The sequence below is a fragment of the Lagenorhynchus albirostris genome, unplaced genomic scaffold (assembly GCF_949774975.1).
Source record: "Lagenorhynchus albirostris unplaced genomic scaffold, mLagAlb1.1 scaffold_97, whole genome shotgun sequence".
Taxonomy (NCBI): domain Eukaryota; kingdom Metazoa; phylum Chordata; class Mammalia; order Artiodactyla; family Delphinidae; genus Lagenorhynchus; species Lagenorhynchus albirostris.
In genome coordinates, this window is record NW_026783632.1 from 448,627 (window position 1) to 465,164 (window position 16,538).

A 16,538-nucleotide genomic window follows, 5' to 3' on the forward strand; every position below is an offset into this window, starting at 1 on the left:
CTGCCTTTCTGGATTTTACACTTTTTTCAGATGGCCCTTTTGACCGGGGGGAAGTGAGACTTCATTGTAGTGCAGATTTCCTTTGCAAGCTTGCTTGGTTGGCCAAAAAGGGCGTATGCGTTTTTTCCTGAATATATTCAGGAAAAAACGCATACGCCCTTTTTGGCCAAGTGCATCATTGTGGACGTTCTGCCTCTTTTCCTATGCTTTAAATGCAATTCCAGCCTACCTCCTGAAATCGGTTTCCTGCAATTCTGCCCCGCTTTCAAGTCCTCTTGGCAGCCTTACTTCAGTATATTTTTGGACGATAGCTGTCATTTATAACTCTGCAGGTTTGTGAATTACAGTGCCCCTGAGCTCCTTTCTTCAACTCGCTTTCTCGTGAGCTGGCCGCAACACCGCAGGATGGCTTCAGGCCCTAATCTGGTTCCGGCACGGCACGCTGAGCCTTTGGTTAATTCCTCTTCCTGGTGGGAAATGAGAGTTAAATTTGCCCGTCCAGACACCTCCAGCTAGTCTGTCATTGGTTCTCCCTATTCCTGTTCATCTTCCGCAGAAATTGCAAACTGGGCCAAACAGGAGGTTAAAGGCACTGACTCTCCAATTCGGGAGAGTGTTAGTAAAGCATCTGGAATGTTGCACCCGAGTACCAGGGGACGAAAACTGACACATATTGGAACACGTCTCCCGATCACATGGTTGATCATACTCTGGGTTCCACATGCATGTTTTAGCTGAAGGAAGAATACCTTAAACCTGGAGAGTTGAGACCCGTGGAATGGGTACCATGCAATATGACTTCAAAGGGTCTTCATTTGCTCACCGAACCTCTCCAATCCTATCACTGCTGCGTTTATGCCCCTGTACACACACTTGATTCTCTTTCAGAGACATAGCAATCCATAGGTTTTAAGATACTTCCTAGTCAGGTACACTCTTAGGCATTTAATATGGGGTGTTGAGTCCATTTCGTTGAGCAAGGAGTAGCTCTTGTCTATTCCATATTTGGCTTAAGGAACTTTATCTGTGCTCATTTCAATCTCTGGTTTTATGCAGCACCCCAACTCACCTTTTCCCTTAAGCAAGCATAAGTTGGGTTTCTAAATTTGAGACCCTGTTCTGTTTTGTAATTCAGTTCCTGTGTAGCCAAGGTTACATTCCGTGTATTAGTGATATCTTATGATGTTTCTTTTCCTGTGTGACTTATTTCAGTTAGAATCATCGTACCTGAATCCACTCATTATGCTGCTACGGGCCTGATGACATAGATTTCATTGCTGAGTGATACTGCATTGTACGTAAGTACCACAACTTCTTTATCCATTTTTCACTTTCTGCGATATTGAACTTGTACCGTAAACCAGGTTCTTGTAAACAGAGCCGTCCCAACCTTTGGGGTGGCTGTGTCTTTTTGATTTTAATTTCCCTAAGCTATAGGACCATAAGTGGAAGTGCCCTAGGCTCTGTTGCTTTGTTTTTTAGATGTTTCAGGAAACACCATACACTTCTCCCGAGTGGCTGTTGGCAATTTACATCCCGCCCATCAGCATAACAAGGCTCCCAGTTCTCCATGGCCTGTCCTGCCTTTCTGCATTTTACACTTTTTTCAGATGGCCCTTTTGACCGGGGGGAAGTGAGACTTCATTGTAGTGCAGATTTCCTTTGCAAGCTTGCTTGGTTGGCCAAAAAGTGCGTATGCGTTTTTTCCTGAATATATTCAGGAAAAAACGCATACGCCCTTTTTGGCCAAGTGCATCATTGTGGACGTTCTGCCTCTTTTCCTATGCTTTAAATGCAATTCCAGCCTACCTCCTGAAATCGGTTTCCTGCAATTCTGCCCCGCTTTCAAGTCCTCTTGGCAGCCTTACTTCAGTATATTTTTGGACGATAGCTGTCATTTATAACTCTGCAGGTTTGTGAATTACAGTGCCCCTGAGCTCCTTTCTTCAAGTCGCTTTCTCGTGAGCTGGCCGCAACACCGCAGGATGGCTTCAGGCCCTAATCTGGTTCCGGCACGGCACGCTGAGCCTTTGGTTAATTCCTCTTCCTGGTGGGAAATGAGAGTTAAATTTGCCCGTCCAGACACCTCCATCTAGTCTGTCATTGGTTCTCCCTATTCCTGTTCATCTTCCGCAGAAATTGCAAACTGGGCCAAACAGGAGGTTAAAGGCACTGACTCTCCAAGTCGGGAGAGTGTTAGTAAAGCGTCTGGAATGTTGCACCCGAGTACCAGGGGACGAAAACTGAGACATACTTGAACACGTCTCCCGATCACACGGTTGATCATACTCTGGGTTCCACATGCTTGTTTTAGCTGAAGGAAGAATACCTTAAACCTGGAGAGTTGAGACCCTTGGAAAGTGTACCATGCAATCTGACTTCAAAAGGTCTTCATTTGCTCACCGAACCTCTCCAGTCCTATCACTGCTGCGTTTATGCCCCTGCACACACGCTTGATTCTCTTTCGGAGACATAGCAGTCCATAGGTTTTAAGATAATTCCTAGTCAGGTACATTCTTAGGCGTTTAATATGGGGTGTTGAGTCCATTTCGTTGAGCAAGGAGTAGCTCTTGTCTATTCCATATTTGGCTTAAGGAACTTTATCTGTGCTCATTTCAATCTCTGGTTTTATGCAGCACCCCAACTCACCTTTCCCCTTAAGCAAGCATAAGTTGGTTTTCTAAATTTGAGACCCTGTTCTGTTTTGTAATTCAGTTCCTATGTAGCCAGGTTTACATTCCGTGTATTAGTGATATCTTATGATGTTTCTTTTTCTGTGTGACTTATTTCAGTTAGAATCATCATACCTGAATCCATTCATTATGCTGCTACGGGCCTGATGACATAGATTTCATTGCTGAGTGATACTGCATTGTACGTAAGTACCACAACTTCTTTATCCATTTTTCACTTTCTGCGATATTGAACTTGTACCGTAAACCAGGTTCTTGTAAACAGAGCCGTCCCAACCTTTGGGGTGGCTGTGTCTTTTTGATTTTAATTTCCCTAAGCTATAGGACCATAAGTGGAAGTGCCCTAGGCTCTGTTGCTTTGTTTTTTAGATGTTTCAGGAAACACCATACACTTCTCCCGAGTGGCTGTTGGCAATTTAAATCACGCCCATCAGCATAACAAGGCTCCCAGTTCTCCATGGCCTGTCCTGCCTTTCTGGATTTTACACTTTTTTCAGATGGCCCTTTTGACCGGGGGGAAGTGAGACTTCATTGTAGTGCAGATTTCCTTTGCAAGCTTGTTTGGTTGGACAAAAAGAGCGTATGCGCTTTTTCCTGAATATATTCAGGAAAAAACGCATACGCCCTTTTTGGCCAAGTGCATCATTGTGGACGTTCTGCCTCTTTTCCTATGCTTTAAATGCAATTCCAGTCTACCTCCTGAAATCGGTTTCCTGCAATTCTGCCCCGCTTTCAAGTCCTCTTGGCAGCCTTACTTCAGTATATTTTTGGACGATAGCTGTCATTTATAACTCTGCAGGTTTGTGAATTACAGTGCCCCTGAGCTCCTTTCTTCAACTCGCTTTCTCGTGAGCTGGCCGCAACACCGCAGGATGGCTTCAGGCCCTAATCTGGTTCTGGCACGGCACGCTGAGCCTTTGGTTATTTCCTCTTCCTGGTGCGAAATGAGAGTTAAATTTGCCCGTCCAAACACCTCCAGCTAGTCTCTCATTGGTTCTCCCTATTCCTGTTCATCTTCCGCAGAAATTGCAAACTGGGCCAAACAGGAGGTTAAAGGCACTGACTCTCCAAGTCAGGAGAGTGTTAGTAAAGCATCTGGAATGTTGCACCCGAGTACCAGGGGACGAAAACTGAGACATATTGGAACACGTCTCCCGATCACATGGTTGATCATACTCTGGGTTCCACATGCATGTTTTAGCTGAAGGAAGAATACCTTAAACCTGGAGAGTTGAGACCCGTGGAATGGGTACCATGCAATATGACTTCAAAGGGTCTTCATTTGCTCACCAAACCTCTCCAATCCTATCACTGCTGCGTTTATGCCCCTGGACACACGCTTGATTCTCTTTCGGAGACATAGCAATCCATAGGTTTTAAGATACTTCCTAGTCAGGTACACTCTTAGGCATTTAATATGGGGTGTTGAGTTCATTTCGTTGAGCAAGGAGTAGCTCTTGTCTATTCCATAGTTGGCTTAAGGAACTTTATCTGTGCTCATTTCAATCTCTGGTTTTATGCAGCACCCCAACTCACCTTTCCCCTTAAGCAAGCATAAGTTGGGTTTCTAAATTTGAGACCCTGTTCTGTTTTGGAATTCAGTTCCTTTGCAGCCAAGTTTCCATTCCGTGTATTAGTGATATCTTATGATGTTTCTTTTTCTGTGTGACTTATTTCAGTTAGAATCATCATACCTGAATCCACTCATTATGCTGCTACGGGCCTGATGACATAGATTTCATTGCTGAGTGATACTGCATTGTACATAAGTACCACAACTTCTTTATCCATTTTTCACTTTCTGCGATATTGAACTTGTACCGTAAACCAGGTTCTTGTAAACAGAGCCGTCCCAACCTTTGGGGTGGCTTTGTCTTTTTGATTTTAATTTCCCTAAGCTATAGGACCATAAGTGGAAGTGCCCTAGGCTCTGTTGCTTTGTTTTTTAGATGTTTCAGGAAACACCATACACTTCTCCCGAGTGGCTGTTGGCAATTTACATCCCGCCCATCAGCATAACAAGGCTCCCAGTTCTCCATGGCCTGTCCTGCCTTTCTGGATTTTACACTTTTTTCAGATGGCCCTTTTGACCGGGGGGAAGTGAGACTTCATTGTAGTGCAGATTTCCTTTGCAAGCTTGCTTGGTTGGCCAAAAAGTGCGTATGCGTTTTTTCCTGAATATATTCAGGAAAAAACGCATACGCCCTTTTTGGCCAAGTGCATCATTGTGGACGTTCTGCCTCTTTTCCTATGCTTTAAATGCAATTCCAGTCTACCTCCTGAAATCGGTTTCCTGCAATTCTGCCCCGCTTTCAAGTCCTCTTGGCAGCCTTACTTCAGTATATTTTTGGACGATAGCTGTCATTTATAACTGTGCAGGTTTGTGAATTACAGTGCCCCTGAGCTCCTTTCTTCAAGTCGCTTTCTCGTGAGCTGGCCGCAACACCGCAGGATGGCTTCAGGCCCTAATCTGGTTCCGGCACGGCATGCTGAGCCTTTCGTTAATTCCTCTCCCTGGTGGGAAATGAGAGTTAAATTTGCCCGTCCAGACACCTCCAGCTGGTCTGTCATTGGTTCTCCCTATTCCTGTTCATCTTCCGCAGAAATTGCAAACTGGGCCAAACAGGAGGTTAAAGGCACTGACTCTCGAAGTCGGGAGAGTGTTAGTAAAGCGTCTGGAATGTTGCACCCGAGTACCAGGGGACGAAAACTGACACATATTGGAACACGTCTCCCGATCGCATGGTTGATCATACTCTGGGTTCCACATGCATGTTTTAGCTGAAGGAAGAATACCTTAAACCAGGAGAGTTGAGACCCGTGGAATGGGTACCATGCAATATGACTTCAAAGGGTCTTCATTTGCTCACCGAACCTCTCCAATCCTATCACTGCTGCGTTTATGCCCCTGTACACACGCTTGATTCACTTTCGGAGACATAGCAATCCATAGGTTTTAAGATACTTCCTAGTCAGGTATATTCTTAGGTGTTTAATATGGGGTGTTGAATCCATTTCGTTGAGCAAGGAGTAGCTCTTGTCTATTCCATATTTGGTTAAGGAACTTTATCTGTGCTCATTTGAATCTCTGGTTTTATGCAGCACCCCAACTCACCTTTCCCCTTAAGCAAGCATAAGTTGGTTTTCTAAATTTGAGACCCTGTTCTGTTTTGGAATTCAGTTCCTGTGTAGCCAAGTTTACATTCCGTGTATTAGTGATATCTTATGATGTTTCTTTTTCTGTGTGACTTATTTCAGTTAGAATCATCATACCTGAATCCACTCATTATGCTGCTACGGGCCTGATGACATAGATTTCATTGCTGAGTGATACTGCATTGTACGTAAGTACCACAACTTCTTTATCCATTTTTCACTTTCTGCGATATTGAACTTGTACCGTAAACCAGGTTCTTGTAAACAGAGCCGTCCCAACCTTTGGGGTGGCTGTGTCTTTTTGATTTTAATTTCCCTAAGCTATAGGACCATAAGTGGAAGTGCCCTAGGCTCTGTTGCTTTGTTTTTTAGATGTTTCAGGAAACACCATACACTTCTCCCGAGTGGCTGTTGGCAATTTACATCCCGCCCATCAGCATAACAAGGCTCCCAGTTCTCCATGGCCTGTCCTGCCTTTCTGGATTTTAAACTTTTTTCAGATGGCCCTTTTGACCGGGGGGAAGTGAGACTTCATTGTAGTGCAGATTTCCTTTGCAAGCTTGCTTGGTTGGCCAAAAAGGGCGTATGCGTTTTTTCCTGAATATATTCAGGAAAAAACGCATACGCCCTTTTTGGCCAAGTGCATCATTGTGGACGTTCTGCCTCTTTTCCTATGCTTTAAATGCAATTCCAGTCTACCTCCTGAAATCGGTTTCCTGCAATTCTGCCCCGCTTTCAAGTCCTCTTGGCAGCCTTACTTCAGTATATTTTTGGACGATAGCTGTCATTTATAACTCTGCAGGTTTGTGAATTACAGTGCCCCTGAGCTCCTTTCTTCAACTCGCTTTCTCGTGAGCTGGCCGCAACACCCCAGGATGGCTTCAGGCCCTAAATTTGTTCCGGCACGGCACGCTGAGCCTTTGGTTAATTCCTCTTCCTAGTGGGAAATGAGAGTTAAATTTGCCCGTCCAGACACCTCCATCTAGTCTGTCATTGGTTCTCCCTATTCCTGTTCATCTTCCGCAGAAATTGCAAACTGGGCCAAACAGGAGGTTAAAGGCACTGACTCTCCAAGTCGGGAGAGTGTTAGTAAAGCGTCTGGAATGTTGCACCCGAGTACCAGGGGACGAAAACTGAGACATATTGGAACACGTCTCCCGATCACACGGTTGATCATACTCTGGGTTCCACATGCATGTTTTTGCTGAAGGAAGAATACCTTAAACCTGGAGAGTTGAGACCCGTGGAATGGGTACCATGCAATATGACTTCAAAGGGTCTTCATTTGCTCACCAAACCTCTCCAATCCTATCACTGCTGCGTTTATGCCCCTGTACACATGCTTGATTCTCTTTCGGAGACATAGCATTCCTTAGGTTTTAAGCTACTTACTAGTCAGGTACATTCTTAGGTGTTTAATATGGGGTGATGAGACCGTTTCGTTGAGCAAGGAGTAGCTGTTGTCTATTCCATATTTGGCTTAAGGAACTTTATCTGTGCTCATTTCAATCTCTGGTTTTATGCAGCACCCCAACTCATCTTTCCCCTTAAGCAAGCATAAGTTGGTTTTCTAAATTTGAGACCCTGTTCTGTTTTGGAATTCAGTTCCTTTGCAGCCAAGTTTACATTCCGTGTATTAGTGATATCTTATGATGTTTCTTTTTCTGTGTGACTTATTTCAGTTAGAATCATCATACCTGAATCCACTCATTATGGTGCTACGGGCCTGATGACATAGATTTCATTGCTGAGTGATACTGCATTGTACGTAAGTACCACAACTTCTTTATCCATTTTTCACTTTCTGCGATATTGAACTTGTACCGTAAACCAGGTTCTTGTAAACAGAGCCGTCCCAAACTTTGGGGTGGCTGTGTCTTTTTGATTTTAATTTCCCTATGCTATAGGACCATAAGTGGAAGTGCCCTAGGCTCTGTTGCTTTGTTTTTTAGATGTTTCAGGAAACACCATACACTTCTCCCGAGTGGCTGTTGGCAATTTACATCCCGCCCATCAGCATAACAAGGCTCCCAGTTCTCCATGGCCTGTCCTGCCTTTCTGGATTTTACACTTTTTTCAGATGGCCCTTTTGACCGGGGGGAAGTGAGACTTCATTGTAGTGCAGATTTCCTTTGCAAGCTTGCTTGGTTGGCCAAAAAGGGCGTATGCGTTTTTTCCTGAATATATTCAGGAAAAAACGCATACGCCCTTTTTGGCCAAGTGCATCATTGTGGACGTTCTGCCTCTTTTCCTATGCTTTAAATGCAATTCCAGTCTACCTCCTGAAATCGGTTTCCTGCAATTCTGCCCCGCTTTCAAGTCCTCTTGGCAGCCTTACTTCAGTATATTTTTGGACGATAGCTGTCATTTATAACTCTGCAGGTTTGTGAATTACAGTTCCCCTGAGCTCCTTTCTTCAACTCGCTTTCTTGTGAGCTGGCCGCAACACCGCAGGATGGCTTCAGGCCCTAATCATGTTCCGGTACGGCACGCTGAGCCTTTGGTTAATTCCTCTTCCTGGTGGGAAATGAGAGTTAAATTTGCCCGTCCAGACACCTGCAGCTAGTCTGTCATTGGTTCTCCCTATTCCTGTTCATCTTCCGCAGAAATTGCAAACTGGGCCAAACAGGAGGTTAAAGGCACTGACTCTCCAAGTCGGGAGAGTGTTAGTAAAGCGTCTGGAATGTTGCACCCGAGTACCAGGGGACGAAAACTGACACATATTGGAACACGTCTCCCGATCACACGGTTGATCATACTCTGGGTTCCACATGCATGTTTTAGCTGAAGGAAGAATGCCTTATACCTGGAGAGTTGAGACCCGTGGAATGGGTACCATGCAATATGACTTCAAAGGGTCTTCATTAGCTCACCGAACTTCTCCAATCCTATCACTGCTGCGTTTATGCCCCTGTACACACGCTTGATTCTCTTTCGGAGACAAAGCCATCCATAGGTTTTAAGTTACTTCCTAGTCAGGTAAATTCTTAGGTGTTTAATATGGGGTGTTGAGTCCATTTCGTTGAGCAAGGAGTAGCTCTTGTCTATTCCATATTTGGCTTAAGGAACTTTATCTGTGCTCATTTCAATCTCTGGTTTTATGCAGCACCCCAACTCACCTTTCCCCTTAAGCAAGCATAAGTTGGTTTTCTAAATTTGAGACCCTGTTCTGTTTTGTAATTCAGTTCCTGTGTAGCCAAGTTTACATTCCGTGTATTAGTGATATCTTATGATGTTTCTTTTTCTGTGTGACTTATTTCAGTTAGAATCATCATACCTGAATCCACTCATTATGCTGCTACGGGCCTGATGACATAGATTTCCTTGCTGAGTGATACTGCATTGTACGTAAGTACCACAACTTCTTTATCCATTTTTCACTTTCTGCGATATTGAACTTGTACCGTAAACCAGGTTCTTGTAAACAGAGCCGTCCCAACCTTTGGGGTGGCTGTGTCTTTTTGATTTTAATTTCCCTAAGCTATAGGACCATAAGTGGAAGTGCCCTAGGCTCTGTTGCTTTGTTTTTTAGATGTTTCAGGAAACACCATACACTTCTCCCGAGTGGCTGTTGGCAATTTACATCCCGCCCATCAGCATAACAAGGCTCCCAGTTCTCCATGGCCTGTCCTGCCTTTCTGGATTTTACACTTTTTTCAGATGGCCCTTTTGACCGGGGGGAAGTGAGACTTCATTGTAGTGCAGATTTCCTTTGCAAGCTTGCTTGGTTGGCCAAAAAGGGCGTATGCGTTTTTTCCTGAATATATTCAGGAAAAAACGCATACGCCCTTTTTGGCCAAGTGCATCATTGTGGACGTTCTGCCTCTTTTCCTATGCTTTAAATGCAATTCCAGTCTACCTCCTGAAATCGGTTTCCTGCAATTCTGCCCCGCTTTCAAGTCCTCTTGGCAGCCTTACTTCAGTATATTTTTGGACGATAGCTGTCATTTATAACTCTGCAGGTTTGTGAATTACAGTGCCCCTGAGCTCCTTTCTTCAACTCGCTTTCTCGTGAGCTGGCCGCAACACCGCAGGATGGCTTCAGGCCCTAAATTTGTTCCGGCACGGCACGCTGAGCCTTTGGTTAATTCCTCTTCTTGGTGGGAAATGAGAGTTAAATTTGCCCGTCCAGACACCTCCATCTAGTCTGTCATTGGTTCTCCCTATTCCTGTTCATCTTCCGCAGAAATTGCAAACGGGGCCAAACAGGAGGTTAAAGGCACTGACTCTCCAAGTCGGGAGAGTGTTAGTAAAGCGTCTGGAATGTTGCACCCGAGTACCAGGGGACGAAAACTGAGACATATTGGAACACGTCTCCCGATCACACGGTTGATCATACTCTGGGTTCCACATGCATGTTTTTGCTGAAGGAAGAATACCTTAAACCTGGAGAGTTGAGACCCGTGGAATGGGTACCATGCAATATGACTTCAAAGGGTCTTCATTTGCTCACCAAACCTCTCCAATCCTATCACTGCTGCGTTTATGCCCCTGTACACATGCTTGATTCTCTTTCGGAGACATAGCATTCCTTAGGTTTTAAGCTACTTACTAGTCAGGTACATTCTTAGGTGTTTAATATGGGGTGATGAGACCGTTTCGTTGAGCAAGGAGTAGCTGTTGTCTATTCCATATTTGGCTTAAGGAACTTTATCTGTGCTCATTTCAATCTCTGGTTTTATGCAGCACCCCAACTCATCTTTCCCCTTAAGCAAGCATAAGTTGGTTTTCTAAATTTGAGACCCTGTTCTGTTTTGGAATTCAGTTCCTTTGCAGCCAAGTTTACATTCCGTGTATTAGTGATATCTTATGATGTTTCTTTTTCTGTGTGACTTATTTCAGTTAGAATCATCATACCTGAATCCACTCATTATGGTGCTACGGGCCTGATGACATAGATTTCATTGCTGAGTGATACTGCATTGTACGTAAGTACCACAACTTCTTTATCCATTTTTCACTTTCTGCGATATTGAACTTGTACCGTAAACCAGGTTCTTGTAAACAGAGCCGTCCCAAACTTTGGGGTGGCTGTGTCTTTTTGATTTTAATTTCCCTATGCTATAGGACCATAAGTGGAAGTGCCCTAGGCTCTGTTGCTTTGTTTTTTAGATGTTTCAGGAAACACCATACACTTCTCCCGAGTGGCTGTTGGCAATTTACATCCCGCCCATCAGCATAACAAGGCTCCCAGTTCTCCATGGCCTGTCCTGCCTTTCTGGATTTTACACTTTTTTCAGATGGCCCTTTTGACCGGGGGGAAGTGAGACTTCATTGTAGTGCAGATTTCCTTTGCAAGCTTGCTTGGTTGGCCAAAAAGGGCGTATGCGTTTTTTCCTGAATATATTCAGGAAAAAACGCATACGCCCTTTTTGGCCAAGTGCATCATTGTGGACGTTCTGCCTCTTTTCCTATGCTTTAAATGCAATTCCAGTCTACCTCCTGAAATCGGTTTCCTGCAATTCTGCCCCGCTTTCAAGTCCTCTTGGCAGCCTTACTTCAGTATATTTTTGGACGATAGCTGTCATTTATAACTCTGCAGGTTTGTGAATTACAGTTCCCCTGAGCTCCTTTCTTCAACTCGCTTTCATGTGAGCTGGCCGCAACACCGCAGGATGGCTTCAGGCCCTAATCATGTTCCGGTACGGCACGCTGAGCCTTTGGTTAATTCCTCTTCCTGGTGGGAAATGAGAGTTAAATTTGCCCGTCCAGACACCTGCAGCTAGTCTGTCATTGGTTCTCCCTATTCCTGTTCATCTTCCGCAGAAATTGCAAACTGGGCCAAACAGGAGGTTAAAGGCACTGACTCTCCAAGTCGGGAGAGTGTTAGTAAAGCGTCTGGAATGTTGCACCCGAGTACCAGGGGACGAAAACTGACACATATTGGAACACGTCTCCCGATCACACGGTTGATCATACTCTGGGTTCCACATGCATGTTTTAGCTGAAGGAAGAATGCCTTATACCTGGAGAGTTGAGACCCGTGGAATGGGTACCATGCAATATGACTTCAAAGGGTCTTCATTAGCTCACCGAACTTCTCCAATCCTATCACTGCTGCGTTTATGCCCCTGTACACACGCTTGATTCTCTTTCGGAGACAAAGCCATCCATAGGTTTTAAGTTACTTCCTAGTCAGGTATATTCTTAGGTGTTTAATATGGGGTGTTGAGTCCATTTCGTTGAGCAAGGAGTAGCTCTTGTCTATTCCATATTTGGCTTAAGGAACTTTATCTGTGCTCATTTCAATCTCTGGTTTTATGCAGCACCCCAACTCACCTTTCCCCTTAAGCAAGCATAAGTTGGTTTTCTAAATTTGAGACCCTGTTCTGTTTTGTAATTCAGTTCCTGTGTAGCCAAGTTTACATTCCGTGTATTAGTGATATCTTATGATGTTTCTTTTTCTGTGTGACTTATTTCAGTTAGAATCATCATACCTGAATCCACTCATTATGCTGCTACGGGCCTGATGACATAGATTTCCTTGCTGAGTGATACTGCATTGTACGTAAGTACCACAACTTCTTTATCCATTTTTCACTTTCTGCGATATTGAACTTGTACCGTAAACCAGGTTCTTGTAAACAGAGCCGTCCCAACCTTTGGGGTGGCTGTGTCTTTTTGATTTTAATTTCCCTAAGCTATAGGACCATAAGTGGAAGTGCCCTAGGCTCTGTTGCTTTGTTTTTTAGATGTTTCAGGAAACACCATACACTTCTCCCGAGTGACTGTTGGCAATTTACATCCCGCCCATCAGCATAACAAGGCTCCCAGTTCTCCATGGCCTGTCCTGCCTTTCTGCATTTTACACTTTTTTCAGATGGCCCTTTTGACCGGGGGGAAGTGAGACTTCATTGTAGTGCAGATTTCCTTTGCAAGCTTGCTTGGTTGGCCAAAAAGGGCGTATGCGTTTTTTCCTGAATATATTCAGGAAAAAACGCATACGCCCTATTTGGCCAAGTGCATCATTGTGGACGTTCTGCCTCTTTTCCTATGTTTTAAATGCAATTCCAGTCTACCTCCTGAAATCGGTTTCCTGCAATTCTGCCCCGCTTTCAAGTCCTCTTGGCAGCCTTACTTCAGTATATTTTTGGACGATAGCTGTCATTTATAACTCTGCAGGTTTGTGAATTACAGTGCCCCTGAGCTCCTTTCTTCAACTCGCTTTCTCGTGAGCTGGCCGCAACACCGCAGGATGGCTTCAGGCCCTAATCATGTTCCGGCACGGCACGCTGAGCCTTTGGTTAATTCCTCTTCCTGGTGGGAAATGAGAGTTAAATTTGCCCGTCCAGACACCTCCAGCTAGTCTGTCATTGGTTCTCCCTATTCCTGTTCATCTTCCGCAGAAATTGCAAACTGGGCCAAACAGGAGGTTAAAGGCGCTGACTCTCCAAGTCGGGAGAGTGTTAGTAAAGCATCTGGAAAGTTGCACCCGAGTACCAGGGGACGAAAACTGACACATATTGGAACACGTCTCCCGATCACACGGTTGATCATACTCTGGGTTCCACATGCATGTTTTAGCTGAAGGAAGAATACCTTAAACCAGGAGAGTTGAGACCCGTGGAATGGGTACCATGCAATATGACTTCAAAGGGTCTTCATTTGCTCACCGAACCTCTCCAGTCCTATCACTGCTGCGTTTATGCCCCTGTACACACGCTTGATTCTCTTTCGGAGACATAGCAATCCATAGCTTTTAAGATACTTCCTAGTCAGGTACATTCTTAGGCGTTTAATATGGGGTGTTGAGTCCATTTCGTTGAGCAAGGAGTAGCTCTTGTCTATTCCATATTTGGCTTAAGGAAATTTATCTGTGCTCATTTCAATCTCTGGTTTTATGCAGCACCCCAACTCACCTTTCCCCTTAAGCAAGCATAAGTTGGTTTTCTAAATTTGAGACCCTGTTCTGTTTTGTAATTCAGTTCCTGTGTAGCCAAGTTTACATTCCGTGTATTAGTGATATCTTATGATGTTTCTTTTTCTGTGTGACTTATTTCAGTTAGAATCATCATACCTGAATCCACTCATTATGCTGCTACGGGCCTGATGACATAGATTTCCTTGCTGAGTGATACTGCATTGTACGTAAGTACCACAACTTCTTTATCCATTTTTCACTTTCTGCGATATTGAACTTGTACCGTAAACCAGGTTCTTGTAAACAGAGCCGTCCCAACCTTTGGGGTGGCTGTGTCTTTTTGATTTTAATTTCCCTAAGCTATAGGACCATAAGTGGAAGTGCCCTAGGCTCTGTTGCTTTGTTTTTTAGATGTTTCAGGAAACACCATACACTTCTCCCGAGTGGCTGTTGGCAATTTACATCCCGCCCATCAGCATAACAAGGCTCCCAGTTCTCCATGGCCTGTCCTGCGTTTCTGGATTTTACACTTTTTTCAGAAGGCCCTTTTGACCGGGGGGAAGTGAGACTTCATTGTAGTGCAGATTTCCTTTGCAAGCTTGCTTGGTTGGCCAAAAAGGGCGTATGCGTTTTTTCCTGAATATATTCAGGAAGAAACTTATACGCCCTTTTTGGCCAAGTGCATCATTGTGGACGTTCTGCCTCTTTTCCTATGCTTTAAATGCAATTCCAGTCTACCTCCTGAAATCGGTTTCCTGCAATTCTGCCCCGCTTTCAAGTCCTCTTGGCAGCCTTACTTCAGTATATTTTTGGACGATAGCTGTCATTTATAACTCTGCAGGTTTGTGAATTACAGTGCCCCTGAGCTCCTTTCTTCAACTCGCTTTCTCGTGAGCTGGCCGCAACACCGCAGGATTGCTTCAGGCCCTAATCTGGTTCCGGCACGGCACGCTGAGCCTTTGGTTAATTCCTCTTCCTGGTGCGAAATGAGAGTTAAATTTGCCCATCCAGACACCTCCATCTAGTCTGTCATTGGTTCTCCCTATTCCTGTTCATCTTCCGCAGAAATTGCAAACTGGGCCAAACAGGAGGTTAAAGGCACTGACTCTCCAAGTCGGGAGAGTGTTAGTAAAGCGTCTGGAATGTTGCACCCGAGTACCAGGCGAAGAAAACTGAGACATATTGGAACACGTCTCCCGATCACACGGTTGATCATACTCTGGGTTCCACATGCATGTTTTAGCTGAAGGAAGAATACCTTAAACCAGGAGAGTTGAGACCCGTGGAATGGGTACCATGCAATATGACTTCAAAGGGTTTTCATTTGCTCACCGAACCTCTCCAGTCCCATCACTGCTGCGTTTATGCCCCTGCACACACGCTTGATTCTCTTTCGGAGACATAGCAGTCCATAGGTTTTAAGATACTTCCTAGTCAGGTACATTCTTAGGCGTTTAATATGGGGTGTTTAGTCCATTTCGTTGAGCAAGGAGTAGCTCTTGTCTATTCCATATTTGGCTTAAGGAACTTTATCTCTGCTCATTTCAATCTCTGGTTTTATGCAGCACCCCAACTCACCTTTCCCCTTAAGCAAGCATAAGTTGGTTTTCTAAATTTGAGACCCTGTTCTGTTTTGGAATTCAGTTCCTATGTAGCCAAGTTTACATTCCGTGTATTAGTGATATCTTATGATGTTTCTTTTTCTGTGTGACTTATTTCAGTTAGAATCATCATACCTGAATCCACTCATTATGCTGCTACGGGCCTGATGACATAGATTTCATTGCTGAGTGATATTGCATTGTACGTAAGTACCACAACATCTTTATCCATTTTTCACTTTCTGCGATATAGAACTTGTACCGTAAACCAGGTTCTTGTAAACAGAGCTGTCCCAACCTTTGGGGTGGCTGTGTCTTTTTGATTTTAATTTCCCTAAGCTATAGGACCATAAGTGGAAGTGCCCTAGGCTCTGTTGCTTTGTTTTTTAGATGTTTCAGGAAACACCATACACTTCTCCCGAGTGGCTGTTGGCAATTTCCATCCCGCCCATCAGCATAACAAGGCTCCCAGTTCTCCATGGCCTGTCCTGCCTTTCTGGATTTTACACTTTTTTCAGATGGCCCTTTTGACCGGGGGGAAGTGAGACTTCATTGTAGTGCAGATTTCCTTTGCAAGCTTGCTTAGTTGGCCAAAAAGAGCGTATGCGTTTTTTCCTGAATATATTCAGGAAAAAACGCATACGCTCTTTTTGGCCAAGTGCATCATTGTGGACGTTCTGCCTCTTTTCCTATGCTTTAAATGCAATTCCAGTCTACCTCCTGAAATCGGTTTCCTGCAATTCTGCCCCGCTTTCAAGTCCTCTTGGCAGCCTTACTTCAGTATATTTTTGGACGATAGCTGTCATTTATAACTCTGCAGGTTTGTGAATTACAGTGCCCCTGAGCTCCTTTCTTCAACTCGCTTTCTCGTGAGCTGGCCGCAACACCGCAGGATGGCTTCAGGCCCTAATCTGGTTCCGGCACGGCATGCTGAGCCTTTGGTTAATTCCTCTTCCTGGTGCGAAATGAGAGTTAAATTTGCCCATCCAGACACCTCCATCTAGTCTGTCATTGGTTCTCCCTATTCCTGTTCATCTTCCGCAGAAACTGCAAACTGGGCCAAACAGGAGGTTAAAGGCACTGACTCTCCAAGTCGGGAGAGTGTTAGTAAAGCGTCTGGAATGTTGCACCCGAGTACCAGGGGACGAAAACTGACACATATTGGAACACGTCTCCCAATCACACGGTTGATCATACTCTGGGTTCCACATGCATGTTTTAGCTGAA